General features: G+C 37.7%; 1 protein-coding gene, 1 long non-coding RNA gene and 1 other non-coding gene across 3 annotated transcripts in view; 2 read left to right on the forward strand and 1 right to left on the reverse strand.

Annotated features, from left to right (window-relative positions):
- Positions 1-33: 33 nt before the first annotated feature.
- LOC120534540 lies at positions 34-1,424 on the reverse strand. Its single transcript, XR_005634791.1, has 3 exons — positions 1,238-1,424; positions 651-809; positions 34-149 (listed from the first exon to the last, which is right to left on the reverse strand). It is a non-coding gene; the product is annotated as an uncharacterized LOC120534540 (long non-coding RNA).
- A 63-nt stretch (positions 1,425-1,487) lies between these two features.
- Positions 1,488-13,879, forward strand: part of LOC120534539 — a gene marked incomplete at its 3' end in the record, with an annotated part of 28,112 nt that continues 15,720 nt past the window's right edge. Inside the window, exon 1 of the mRNA XM_039762137.1 lies at positions 1,488-1,605. The remainder of the gene's footprint in view (positions 1,606-13,879) is intronic.
- On the forward strand, positions 7,289-7,362 carry trnan-guu. Its single transcript has one exon. It is a non-coding gene; the product is annotated as a tRNA-Asn (tRNA).

Below are 13,879 nucleotides of genomic sequence, written 5' to 3' on the forward strand. Positions count from 1 at the left end.
AAAATGGGAACCAGTAACCAGATATAATTCTCCCTCTACAAATACTACAATTAAAGAAGAGAGGACTAAAGTTGAGACACACCTCGTTAAAACTGAAGGGAGCCTCGAGGATGAAGTACAGAGACACCACAAAGTGGTCCTTTGGAAACCTGGACACAACATTAAATACAGACATACAAAAAAAGATAGTTACAATATGAAATAGTCATACCATCAACATGGAAATTTCACAGTAATGGCTAATCATCTGACTTGGAAGGCCCTAATACATCCATCCATCCATCATCCAACCTGCTATATCCTAACTACAGGGTCACAGGGGTCTGCTGGAGCCATTCCCAGCCAACACAGGGCGCAAGGCAGGAAACAAACCTTGGGCAGGGTGCCAGCCCACCACAGGGCACACACACAAACACACATACACACACACCAAGCACACACTAGGGAGGCCCTAATACAAGGGGTAAAAAAAAAAAAAAAATCAAAGAAAAATATTAAATTACATCTGTTACATCTGTAAATAGTAAAACCTGCCAAACAACGGAAAATGCTCATCTTTTTAAACTGTATTTTAAAAAGTTCTAGTTCAGAAGTGTAAACGTCAGTAATTTTTGCAAGCACACACTCCTAGCATACATACAGTATACTACCTGCATACTTGACAATGTGGTCTTCATGACTCTGAAGGCAGGCAGCAGGATGCTGTAGTCTCTTTGCTTTTTACAAAGAGGACACTTGGATTCATTCGGATATTTAATCAATGTAATCAAAGTTGTTTTTATATTCTCTGCCTTTATGGAGAAATATGTCTGTGGAAATCAAGACAAAAATAATATGTAACACTAATTTGGCAGAAAGCGCTAACGTGCTTTTATAAATACCTAACTTCACTACAGAAAAATCAAGTTAAATAAGATATTTAACAAACATTAATGACGACGATAAACATAAATACCTTTAATATTGTACACTAACATTGCAGTTTCTCTACATAACATCTCATAAATAAGTGAAAACGTTAATATAGACGAAATAATATGGCAAATATTAAAAAGAAATAATTAAAGAGGTAAAAAATAATTAAAACGATATGCTTAAAAATAGGATATGTCAGTAATGATAAACAGAGAACACTTGGATTCGCTATACAGTATATAATCGCACATCTCATTAGTTTTGTTTAATGGATCTAAAGTTTCTTTAAATATACTGAGCTGTTTATTCTGTGAGTCCATACCTGGTGTTCTGTTGTGCCATTATTCCGTGGCGGAAAACATTTTCAGCTCCTTTTCTTTTTAGAATTGGAAAAACTGTACAGCCGCTCTTCGCCTTCTCTTTCTACGGACTGTGGGCGGTCGTGGGGCGGAGCGTGGAAGGCCAAGTCTGCGACCTGCTGCCGGACCCTTCTCGACTGCGCAGTTATCAATGACGTCATTACGCTAGCGTGCTGCAAAAAAAAATCACGTGATGGGCGTATTTGAAAACAAGTCTCGAAGCGGCTCTTCGAGTTCCAGTGCTTCGAAAGCTCGATACGGTGTCGAAACTTTGGTATTGAGCGGCCCATCACTACTACATTGTTCTCGGTTAGACGAGCGTGTGTGCAAGGTTAGTTTTCTTGGTTGTTTATGGTTATTTTTTTATATAAATTAAGGAGTTTTCAATTTTTCCCTGTGCTTTAAACTTTTTTTTAAAAGTGTTTACAGCGAGCGGGTTCGTAAGGCTGTAGCGTGAACTCTTGCGATGTTAGTTTTCTCTGTCCAAGGTTTTCTCAGTGTTATTCGATGTTTTTACATTTAGTTTACTATTACACTGCGCATCCTATGGTATTAACTATTTTTGTGCTTTAAAATCTTTAAAAAATATAAATTTACATACAGTTCGGTCTGGAACGGATTAATTGTATTTACATACAATCCTATGGGGGAAATTTAGTTCGGGGCACAACCAAATCGGGTTGCGACCAGAGTTTTGGAACGAATTATGGTCGTGACTCAAGGTTCTATATACAGTATTTACAGTGGGTACGGAAAGTATTCAGACCCCCTTCAATTTTTCACTCTTTGTTATATTGCAGCCATTTGCTAAAATCATTTAATTTTTTTTTCCTCATTAATGTGCACACAGCACCCCATATTGACAGACAAAAAAAGACTTTTTGAAATTGTTGCAGATTTATTAAAAAAGAAAAACTGAAATATCACATGGTCCTAAGTATTCTGACCCTTTGCTCAGTATTAAGTAGAAGCACGCTTTTGAGCTAATACAGCCATGAGTCTTCTTGGGAAAGATGCAACAAGTTTTTCACACCTGGATTTGGGGATCCTCTGCCATTCCTCCTTGCAGATCCTCTCCAGTTCTGTCAGGTTGGATGGTAAACCTTGGTGGACAGCCATTTTTAGGTCTCTCAGAGATGCTCAATTGGGTTTAAGTCCGGGCTCTGGCTAGGCCATTCAAGAACAGTCACAGAGTTGTTGTGAAGCCACTCCTTCATTATTTTAGCTGTGTGCTTAGGGTCATTGCATTGTTGGAAGGTAAACCTTTGGCCCAGTCTGAGGTCCTTCGCACTCTGGAGAAGATTCTTGTCCAGGATATCCCTGTACTTGACCGCATTCATCTTTCCCTGGATTGCAACCAGTCATCCTGTCCCTGCAGCTGAAAAGCACCCCCACAGCATGATACTGCCACCGCCATGCTTCACTTTGGGGACTGTATTGGACAAGTGATGAGCAGTGCCTGGTTGTCTCCACACACTGAGGAGAGGCAAGACACGTGACAGCCCGCATGGAGTTTGCTAAAATACACCTGAAGGTCTCTGAGATAGTGAGAAATAAGATTCTCTGGTCTGATGAGACCAAGATAGAACTTTTTGGCCTTAATTCTAAGCGGTATGTGTGGAGAGCCCTGACTTGAACCCAATTGAGCATCTCTGGAGAGACCTAAAAATGGCTGTCCACCAACGTTTACCATCCAACCTGACAGAACTGGAGAGGATCTGCAAGGAGGAATGGCAGAGGATCCCCAAATCCAGGTGTGAAAAACTTGTTGCATCTTTCCCAAGAAGACTCATGGCTTTATTAGCTCAAAATGGTGCTTCTACTAAATACTGAGCAAAGGGTCTGAATACTTAGGACCATGTGATATTTCAGTTTTTCTTTTTTAATAAATCTGCAACAATTTCAAAAAGTCTTTTTTTGTCTGTCAATATGGCGTGCTGTGTGTACATTAATGAGGAAAAAAATTAAATGATTTTAGCAAATGGCTGCAATATAACAAAGAGTGAAAAATTGAAGGGGGTCTGAATACTTTCTGTACCCACTGTATATAAAAATGAATTGGAAAGGAATATAAGTTAAAAACTTGAATCAATTGAATAATTACAGAGGGACTTGCAGACAGGCTTTGATAGATTTGTGGCAGATGAAATTTAATGTCAGTAAATGTAACATATTCCATGTAGGAAGTAAAATGTTAGGTCTGAATACACAATGGGAGGTCTGAGAATTGAAAGTACACCTTATGAGAAGGATTTAGGAGTCTACATTATCAACTGGCAGACAGTGTTCAGAAGCCATTAAGAAAGCTAACAGAATGTCAGGTTATATAGCGCCTTGATGTGTGGAGTACAAGTCACAAAAGGTTCTGCCCAAGCTTTATAACACACTGGTGAGGCCTCATCTGGAGTACTGGATGCTGTTTTGGTCTACAAAGAGGACACAGTTGCACTAGAAAAGTCCAGAGAAGAGCAATTAGGCTGATTCACAGTTTAAGGAAAAGAAGATTAAGAGGAGACATAATTGAAGTGTTTTAAATTATGAAGGTAATTAGCAGGGCTGTGGAGTCGGAGTCGGAAACAATTTTGGGTACCTGGAGTCAGAGTCGGCAAAAAGTTAACCGACTCCTACTAAATTTAAATGGGAATTAAAAGAGTAAGTTGAAATGTCCCAATTCGCAAACAGTCATAATGAACTACTTCTCTGCTGGAAGAAGCCCAATGCATGCAGTGCATAATGTTACCACAAAATGAACATGTCAAGTAACCATGAAGCATGCTTTTCATTGACTGTATGCATCACTATATGGGATGTAAGGTGCGGCACCGCTTTCCATTGTGTTGTGTTCCACTGTTTCAGGGAACTTTGAACTTAGCCTAAAGCCCCCCATACATTTACAGGTGCACTGCTGATTTTTCGGCCGTTCAACGAGTCATCACACGTCAAACGCCTGAAAAATCATCTGGTGTGTTCTCAGCTCCGTTGGCTCCCCTTTGCTATGCGCTAGTGAAGGGGGCCGAAGGAGCCGAGAACACAGATCTCCCTATCTGTCTATCTGACACAATGCACTAAACTTCCGGCTGGCTGACAGAGGAGACAGCCACTGCAGCAGACAGAGGCATCACATTACTTTGGATGGGGGCGGTGGTCGAGATTTTTGGCAAGCTGGATCTGCCCGTCCATGCGGACACCCGCAATCTGCGGCCGCCAATCAATTGTGTTTGTCTTTAATCTGGCATTATAGTAGAGTGTTGGCTTCCTAGCCAGTAGTTCTGTGGTGAAATGACATGTATGTTGCCTTCCTTTCCTTCAGTGGATGTAGAGAATACAGTAGCATAGTATATACATACAGAGGAGTCGGAAGATTTAGAAACTGAGGAGTCGGAGCATTTATCTACCGACTCCACAGCCCTGAAAGATTGTATTAGCACAAACAAATGGAAATTATCACTCGGTGAAATAATGGAACAGCAAAATGATTGAATATATTGTTCGGATTTAAACTTTAAGTCAGAGACTTGTAGATCATCTAATTCATGTTGCTATCTGGGAAAATTTAGTGTTTCTTCCCAATGAAGGTGTCTATCTGTGAGAATTAAAAGATTTGTTTGTGAGTGGCAGAGACACGAAGTTGCTGGTGCGTAGCACAGGCAGGGGGTGAAGCCTCCTAGTAATTTAAAAAAGAATTGAGACTCTTAACATGCACAGTTGTCCTTGTTTTTATTTTCTGCAAGAAACGGATAGACAGGAAAATCACATTATAATAGATAGATGGGGAAGGCACATAATAGACGATAGGTTGGTAGGTAGCAGGGCTGGATTAACCATGAAGCAAACAAACATGTGCTTAGTGCATCAAGGGAAGGGAAGCACCACAGAAATTGTCCATTACCGGATTGAACATGGAGCATTTGGTGCAAAACTGCAAATAGTGCAGGTGAACTAAATTTACACAAAAGTCAGCTGCCACATGAAATAGAAAAAATACATATTTTTACAATAATAAAAATAATAAAGTAGTAATAATAGAGGTTGGGAGGCATCAAAATCTGTTAAGTGCTTAGGGCCTCTAAAAGTTTTAATCTGGCCCTGGCAGGTAGGTAGATGGATACGGAAGGCAATATATAATAGGCAAGGAAGACAATAGACAGACAGGGCACTATGTACTAGTTTGATTGGGAAGGTTTATATAATAAATAGCTACCTGTAGATAGAGGCAGGAAAGACAATATATACAATACAATACAACTTATTTTTGTACAGCTTAAAATCCCACAAGAAGTGCAGCAATGGACATTAACAGGCCTGTCTTTTGACATCCCCCCAGCTTTGACTCTCTTAAGACACGGGTATCGAACTCTGGTCCTAGAGGGCCGCAGTAGCTTCAGGATTTCCTTCTAACCATCGTCTTCATTATTGACCAGTATTTGCTGCTAATTATATTCTTTTGCCTTAATTTTAATTAACTTGACTCCTATGTTGTTTCTTTGTTTTTTCTTAATTAGCAGCCATATAATAATAAGAAACAAAACAAGCCATCACATGACCAGCTCACCTGTGCCCATCACAGAATATCTGAAAATAAAATAAATAAATAAATAAAATAAAATAAAGGTGAAGGTCTCAGTAAGGCCAAAACATTTTGACAGTGCTGTGGCAGAATGAGAGCAGCAACAAGCCATGGAATTAAATAATGAGTGTAATTAACAGCAAGAATGGGCTTCACATTAAGAAGGTGATTGGAGTAAAATTGGTTGGAGTTGGCAGCCCTAATTTAGCTGGTCATCTGTTGGCTTGTTTCATGTCTTATGTCTATTTGGCTGTCATTTATTGAAGAAAAGAATCAATTGAGAGAACTGAATCCTTAAAAACAGAGCTATTAAAATGAAGCAAAAAATAAGTTAATTAACAGTGAAAACTGGTCACTGATTAGGAAAAGGGTTAGAATGAAAACCTGCAGCCACTGCGGCCCTCCAGGCCTGGGGTTCGACACCCCTGCTCTAAGAACACATGGACAAACTCCCCCCAAAAAAAACTACCACTTGTAAGGGAAAAAAATGGAAGAAACCTTGGGAAAACCAGTTCAAAGTGAGACAGCAAGTGAGGTTAGACATGTAGTGGGTGTCAAAAAAGGGGGTCAATACAATACACAGAACAGTACACAAGTAATCCTTAATACAACATAATATTGCTGTCTTGTTTGTGATTCTGTTGGGAAAGGGTCTGGCTCACTTATGGCCCTGAATTGAATACATCTGTTTTGTAAGCACCAGGTAATATAATCTTAGTTTGGATCTGCACACAGAAATCAACCAGGCATGGGATTTAAACCAAAGGCAGTTGATCATGATCTTTCTGATGGCACTGTGGCACCCAGCAGCATAAGATGGATGGATGGATAGATATATAGATAGGGAATACACTTTGTACAGTAAATATACAGATGGGGCACTGCATAACAGACAAAAGGCACTATAATAAAGAAGGTGCTGTCTAGATAGATGGACGGAAATCGACTGAACAGTATCATCCGTGAGCATTACATATTTTACGCTGTGCGATTTATGTAACAAAAAGGAAAAACGCTATATATAGCCTGTTTATGAACGCTGACGCGAAAGCTGCGGAAGAGCGACCCCAAAACAGAAGTGGCGAAAATTATATTGCATCGGTAGTGGTTTAGAATGAATGAATGAATTCTCCGTCTCCGGTGATATTAAATGGGAAAACGATTTATGAGATTTAGCTGAAGAATCCGCAGCATCCGCGCGGGGACCTGTTAGCGAGCTTACCCGTCAATATTCAGCTTGTCTTATTTTGTAATCGGGTACTTGTTGCCATACATCGTAGCGGTTTAGTACATTCGTTAAAAGCCCAAATCGCTTTCAAATGTCCAGCAGCTTCGTATTCATCTGACGATTTCTTTCAGCTAGTTTATACAGAACATCATCTTCACATGGCGATTAATCCTTTTCTAATCACTTGCCTACATTATTTAAAAATCTTTGCGAAGTCTAGTCTCTGTGGCGCAATCGGTTAGCGCGTTCGGCTGTTAACCGAAAGGTTGGTGGTTCGAGCCCACCCAGGGACGTTGAATGTTTTTGTTAAAATCGAAAAGACCAGCTGTTTTTTACTCGAGTTCCAGTGACGAGGAAAGTGCAGAACAGCAAATATCTTTTTAAAATAAAGTGCCAAGCAAGACAAATCTTACGAAGCAAAAAGTCGCTGGCAAGCAGCGCGGATCAGGTAAAGACAGAGTCGTCTGAATCAATGGCTACTGTCATGGCCGCTTCGTTTTCCGTGTGGTCTCCTGACTTTAAAGGAAAATAAGCTTTATCATTTTCGCATTGACTTGTGGAAGCGATCAGAGCCACCAGGAAATTAAACGAGATCACGAGGGTGTGATTTGAAAACGCGATGGGATTGATATATTTAAGGACGGTCGAACAGAATGCCCCATAGTGAACTGTGTGCACAGAATGGAACTGTGGTACGAGTAATGCCGGTGCAACTCCTAGAGCACATGTTGGGTGTTAAACGTGTTTGGTAATAAAAGTCTTGACATTTAATGCTACTAAAACATAAAAAAAAAAACACATCCCCTCCGTCATAGAATCGAATCCCGGTCTCCTCGGCAGTCACAGATTTTTTTTAGCTAAACTCCCTAAACCGTTTCCCATTCATTCTTTATGGTAGTGCTAAACTATCCCCGTCCAAGAGCGATCAGCCATAAGTCGACGTAATTCTTGGTAGCGAAAACCAATCGGATCGCTTTCTGCTACCAATATTCTACCAAGGATTGTAGCCTCGGATTATTCAGTGTTGTTTGCCTGGGTGTCTGATCGCAGCCCGTATCGGCTACCAAGAATTGGCCAATGACGGCTCGCTCGGCTACCAAGAATTGGCGAATCACGGCTCGTGTTGGCTACCAAAACTCGGAAAGGGCGGGCCAGCCTCTTGTCAGTTAATGTACTCTGCAAAAGCTTGTTCGAGTCGGCACACAGACGATTTGAGTTTTATTTTGAACTTTCTAAAAATGTTATTCACGAGTGTCAGTTTGTGCAGATATATTTACATTCACGTACACATTTTTTGTATGATTTTTTTTTTAAAACATTCTTGGTGCAGTTTATAACATTTATTGAATATGTGTGCAAAACGTGTAAAGACAGATATAATATATAAACATTGTTCAAGTTTCATTTTTTATAATTAACACTAATTTCACAAATCGCTCATATAATGCTAATACAGAATAATAATAATTATAGTTGTACTCTATTAACATTGATGTTATAAAATATGCTTACAAAATAGACCTACACCTTTAATACTCAGACGATTTTAATCTATATGTATCTCTATATAGCTATAATATATAACTAAATGGTGTGTGTGATGTTTACTCTAAGTATATAAACATTTCCCTTTGCAATACTTCCAAATATTTATTTTTACCTACTTCAAATTAATTAAATGTCAGCATCAACTAGAATATATTGCTTCCCAAATTTTATAAATACATACAAACACAAGGCTGTGCACTATTATTTATTCATTCTTATTGTGCTTTCATTTTTATTGTACCCCTCTTGATTATCTGTGCAGCCGTCTCAGACCATGGTAAAGGAGCTATATAAGTAAGTGAAATGCATTATTATTTGTTATAATTATGATTCAGTAGAATGGCCAGGCAGTTTAAGTGTGATTTTTAACTATGCTTGTTGTCCGTGTGTTCCTTGACAAATCATTCATTAAACAGTTTTTGTTTAATCAAAAAAGAAAAATAAACATCTACATCTGCATTGTAGGATTCAAACCACCGTTTAGCATTGATATGAACTATTTGTGAAATCAGAGTTAAGTATAAAAAATGAAATTATGATTATATAATTCAATGTTTATCATATTTATACATTATTCTTTCTTATATCTCTCTTTACACACATATTTAATAATTGTAATAAACTGCACCAAGAATGTTTAAAAAATCATTCAAAAAATGTGTACGTGAATGTAAATATATCTGCACAAACCGGTACTCGTGAGTAACATTTTTATAAAGTTCAGAATGAAACGCAAATCGCAAAGCCTCTGTGTGCCTGTCATTACCCGATTTGCGCGCGCAGGCGTATTGAATGCCTAACATGCCGTAAAAGTGTTCGCGCATGCGTTAAACAGATTGGGCAGCACCGTAATGTGTGTGATGACGTAGCCTTTCAATACGCACGCGCACGCAGATTGGGCCGGCAACGGGAATCAGGTAGTGACAAACACCGCATGCGTTTAATGAAAAAAACAAAAAAATCCACTTTACGGCACGGCCCGATCAGAACTGTGCATGCTGTACAACTTGACATTACGATATATACATTTTAGTTCCACATTAGTTGACCGTAATAAAAATATTCATCCTGCAAAATAAACGAAGCACCCTTTGTGGCGTAACGTTGATGTCCAATGTTCGATCGCCGTAAGAAGCTTAGGTGTGCACACCTGATGAGCCACAATTACGGCGAAACACATGCTGTGTACTCTTTGTATTATTTAGCAGGTTATATATATATATATATATATATATATATATATATATATATATATATATATATATATATATATATATATATATATGTATAAGTAGTGTTTTTATTTTCCCACTCACGTAATAAATCATATAAAGTTTCTTTTCCGTTTTGATCTATTGTTGCAATTTCCCTCTTATGAGCAAATTGTGTTTGTTAAAAAATATCTTTAGACGTCAATTATTATTAATAAAATTGCCATTTGTCTTAAGGCATCCGGTTTACAAAACCTAATATACTTCTGTAAAACTGGTTGGATACATGATCCTTTTTCAAAAAAAAGAAAAGAATTAACACTGTGTTGCATTTCATTGTGCTGACTGTCCACTTGTTAAAATTCTTTAATTCGTTCTCAGTTGTGCAATCAGGTCAGATGCTGAAGAAATGAAGAGCATAAAGCCACCGGTTAAAATCCTCATTTATTCCAATGGCTATTAATCTTACAGAGAAGTTTAACTTTATACCAGCAGACTTAAATTAAGGAAGTGAGCTGTTATCACTTGAATCAATCTATTTGATGTTTTATTTTTTACAGTAAGTGCTTGCTGCTGTAGTTCATATTTGTAATATGTTTGTTCTTAATGATGTGTTTTTAATGTTATTTCAAGGCGTCTCTGTAAAACCAGCTGAGAAACGAACTTACCTATTAATATAATTAAACTGAACTGAATTTAACAGCTGTAAAATAAAATATTCTCCCCTAGCTGAGCAGAATTTAAACAGCATGAAGTAGTTCAGTTTATGGTGAACACAATGTGGACTGAGGGCAGTGATATTCTTTCTTACAAGTTTAATCAACATAACACACCGCTGTTTGTGTGCAGACTCCTCATCTCATGTCAGTGGTTTTATTCACCCATATTGACACAGAGCCAGTTCATTTTTATAACTTTAAAAAAAGGAAATACAATACACTTATTCATACATTTTTTTATTGAAGAAATAAATGGTATTTTTAAAAATAAAAGCGAAAGATCTGTGAACAATGTTTCTCAAAAAAAAAATATATATATACACACCCACATTTATATGTATATATTATGAGTAGAAAATTCAGTAATCATAAAGATGTATAAATGGTAAATGCATTTAACTAGAACACAACTATAATGAAAATGGCCAACAAGGAGAGGTGTTAAAAATTTAGGGAAGGAGAACACAAATATATTTACAGATTTTTACCTTAGTATTTAAAAAAACATGTTAGCCAAGGTTTTGAACACAATAAAAGTTAATCACTAAATTTGTCAAAAAGGAAAAATGCTATTTTAGCTTTATGAACAAGATGCTATTCAGAGTCAAAGAGTTATTATCCAGCAATATTCCATAAAAATGTGTTCTTTTTAAACTGACATTTTTCCTGATCTGTCCCTTAACATTTGTTCACTAATAATATTTCTACATCACCTTTGCTTACAAGTGCAGCTCAAATTGCTCTACAAAAATATACAGTTACAAAGAAAACTGAAGGTATTATAAAAGTAAATAAGAAGCAAATGGAGGGTTCCTTGTCCTTTGTAATAAATACACTGCCTGGTCAAATGGCTGGAGACAAAGACAAACTTGCAGCCTTCAAGGACACTGGAGATAATAAACCTCTGGGGGTCCCAAGCCAAAGCCCGCACAGCCCCCTCTGCACATCCCAGCATACATGATTGTGGCCGTCTCACTCCAATCACAATTCCATTTCAGGACGTCTTGTGAACTTTTCTTCTATCACAGGCAGTTGGAGTTGATTTAACAGATGGTGGAGACGCAGTGGGCACCATTGCAATAAACTGGACAAAAACAGAAAAACAGCAGAGGTTAGTGCCCAGTGCAGAGCTTACAAAGTGTACACAGTACCATTTCTAATCTGTTACAACCAATGCAAGTAACTAAGAAAAAGTCAAATTAGAAAAGTGGGCTTGTTGAAGTTTTTGAAATGCTTGACATTTGTAGCCTGGCACTTCTCTATTGGCAAAGCACTCCAGATTTTGTTGTACAAGTACAGAAAGCTGCTGGTTTTTATGGTTGATCTTGGAATAAAAAGCAAAGTAACGTTTGAGAAAAGAAATATTGGGAGCAGATACTCCAAAATACAGGCAGGGTCTAAAATACTCAAAGCCTTCTAATTATTTAATAGAACCTTAAAATCAATTCTAAGTGAGACAGACAGCCAGTGTAATGAGACCGAGACAAAAAGGCCAATACCTCCTGATCACTTGGCAAAGGCACAGCAGATCAGACCAGAGATTGAGATGGAGGATTCTAGAAGTACCAGGCAGGAGGGCCAGCCACTACTTCAACATGGCACACATCTCTCCATCCTTCTTCTTTAACTGCTGCCCCATAACACGACCGGACTCTTCTACTTCACTGTAACTGTTAAAAATATAAACACAGTAGATACACAATGATCACTCACAGAGTTTAAACATTGATAAAGTGTACTCTTACTTCTTATTCTGCCTCCTTTCTTAGTTCACCTGTAGATCAATTATTACCAAAGTAAACCAGCACAATAGATAAAGGTCTGCTTAGAGTAAAGTGTAACTAATATTATTCTTAATTGTCTTTTTTTGTTGGATTTTTAAAGAGCCCCAACTTTAACTGTCATATGTAGCATTACTTTTTTTCCTTTTACATTACACATACAGTAGACATTGTGTTACAATCTCTGTATATCTGAACTTCTAATCTGATGTGCTCAGGTGTTCATTACTTACATGAATACATCTTTGTTTTTCACTCCTGCCTTAGTTTTGTATTAATTTAAAATTAAGTCTTGGTTCTTTCAAAATCCAACAACAAAGCACAGTAACTTAAGAAAATAAATTTATTTTGCAAAACAGAACAATATCCCTGTTTAGTGAAGTGCTGGTACTGATGCACCTCAGTGTCTGTGTTTGTGAGGATTCACACTCTGAGGCTTTCTGTCTAAAGTTAAAAAGCCGTGTTAGTTACTGGACAGAGTGAGCAGACATACAGTACAGTATTCAAGGCAGCAAAATATTACCAATCAAGTAATAAATATGGGGAGGCTTTGTAGGAATTGTGCACAAATTACTTTTGAAACTGGAAGCCTCAGTAGTCTTACCTGTAGAAATAGCAAATCTAACATGAACTGCACATCATCTCGAACTGGAAATCTTAAAAACAGAAGAAAAGAACATCCAGTTGTGTCTGAGAATTCGGGTACACTGGCATCTGTTCAGCCACATGGAAGGCTGGTTACCACCAGGCATCCTATAGGATCAAGAGAAATAATACAATAAAGGGGCATTGTTTTTCTAACTGCAGCAATAAGAAATAAGTTCTCTCTAAGGAGCAAGGCTCCTGCATTATATTCAGTTAAATGTATGTGTATGAACTTCTATAACCTTACAACACGTGACAACAGCAGGTGCCCAGCCTGTCACTGTGCCACATCAGACGCACACCACACTTCTCTGATGGCTTTGGATATAAATTTTAAAATTGCCTGTTTTCAACCATGGAATTTTTTTCTACTAAATAAGGTTAAAGAAATCCATTAACAATTTGTAATGCTATTATCCGCATCCTGCTTTCTTGTAATAACTTAGTTGTTGCTACTCTTGTATGTAATTTAGCCTTCATCATTATAATTTGTTAACGTTATTATGGAAAAACTATTGCATTGATGTAATCTTATATCAACATAATAAAAAAAGATGGCTTTGGAGGGCACATTTACACCGGTCGAGTGTCAGTCCTGCACTCCTAATTCTATTCCTAATTCGACCCCTCGATTACATTGTTTTGCTTAATTATTAACACGTCATTCGCTCTTTAATATAAAAAATGTGGACAAATATTAAAAGAAACACATCACCAAATACTAATAGGGTGTTACGAAATAAATTACATACATCTATTAATCCATTAACCCAAACACGGAAAATGCTGTGATTTTTACGATTAAACCACGAGATTAAGAAGTGGTTTAACTAAAAGTGATGTACTTACAAAAAGCTGTAGATGGCCATTATAAAGTTCACAAACACATGTCGCATTTCATTTCGC

Source organism: Polypterus senegalus, chromosome 8, assembly GCF_016835505.1.
Source record: "Polypterus senegalus isolate Bchr_013 chromosome 8, ASM1683550v1, whole genome shotgun sequence".
NCBI classification, from domain to species: domain Eukaryota; kingdom Metazoa; phylum Chordata; class Cladistia; order Polypteriformes; family Polypteridae; genus Polypterus; species Polypterus senegalus.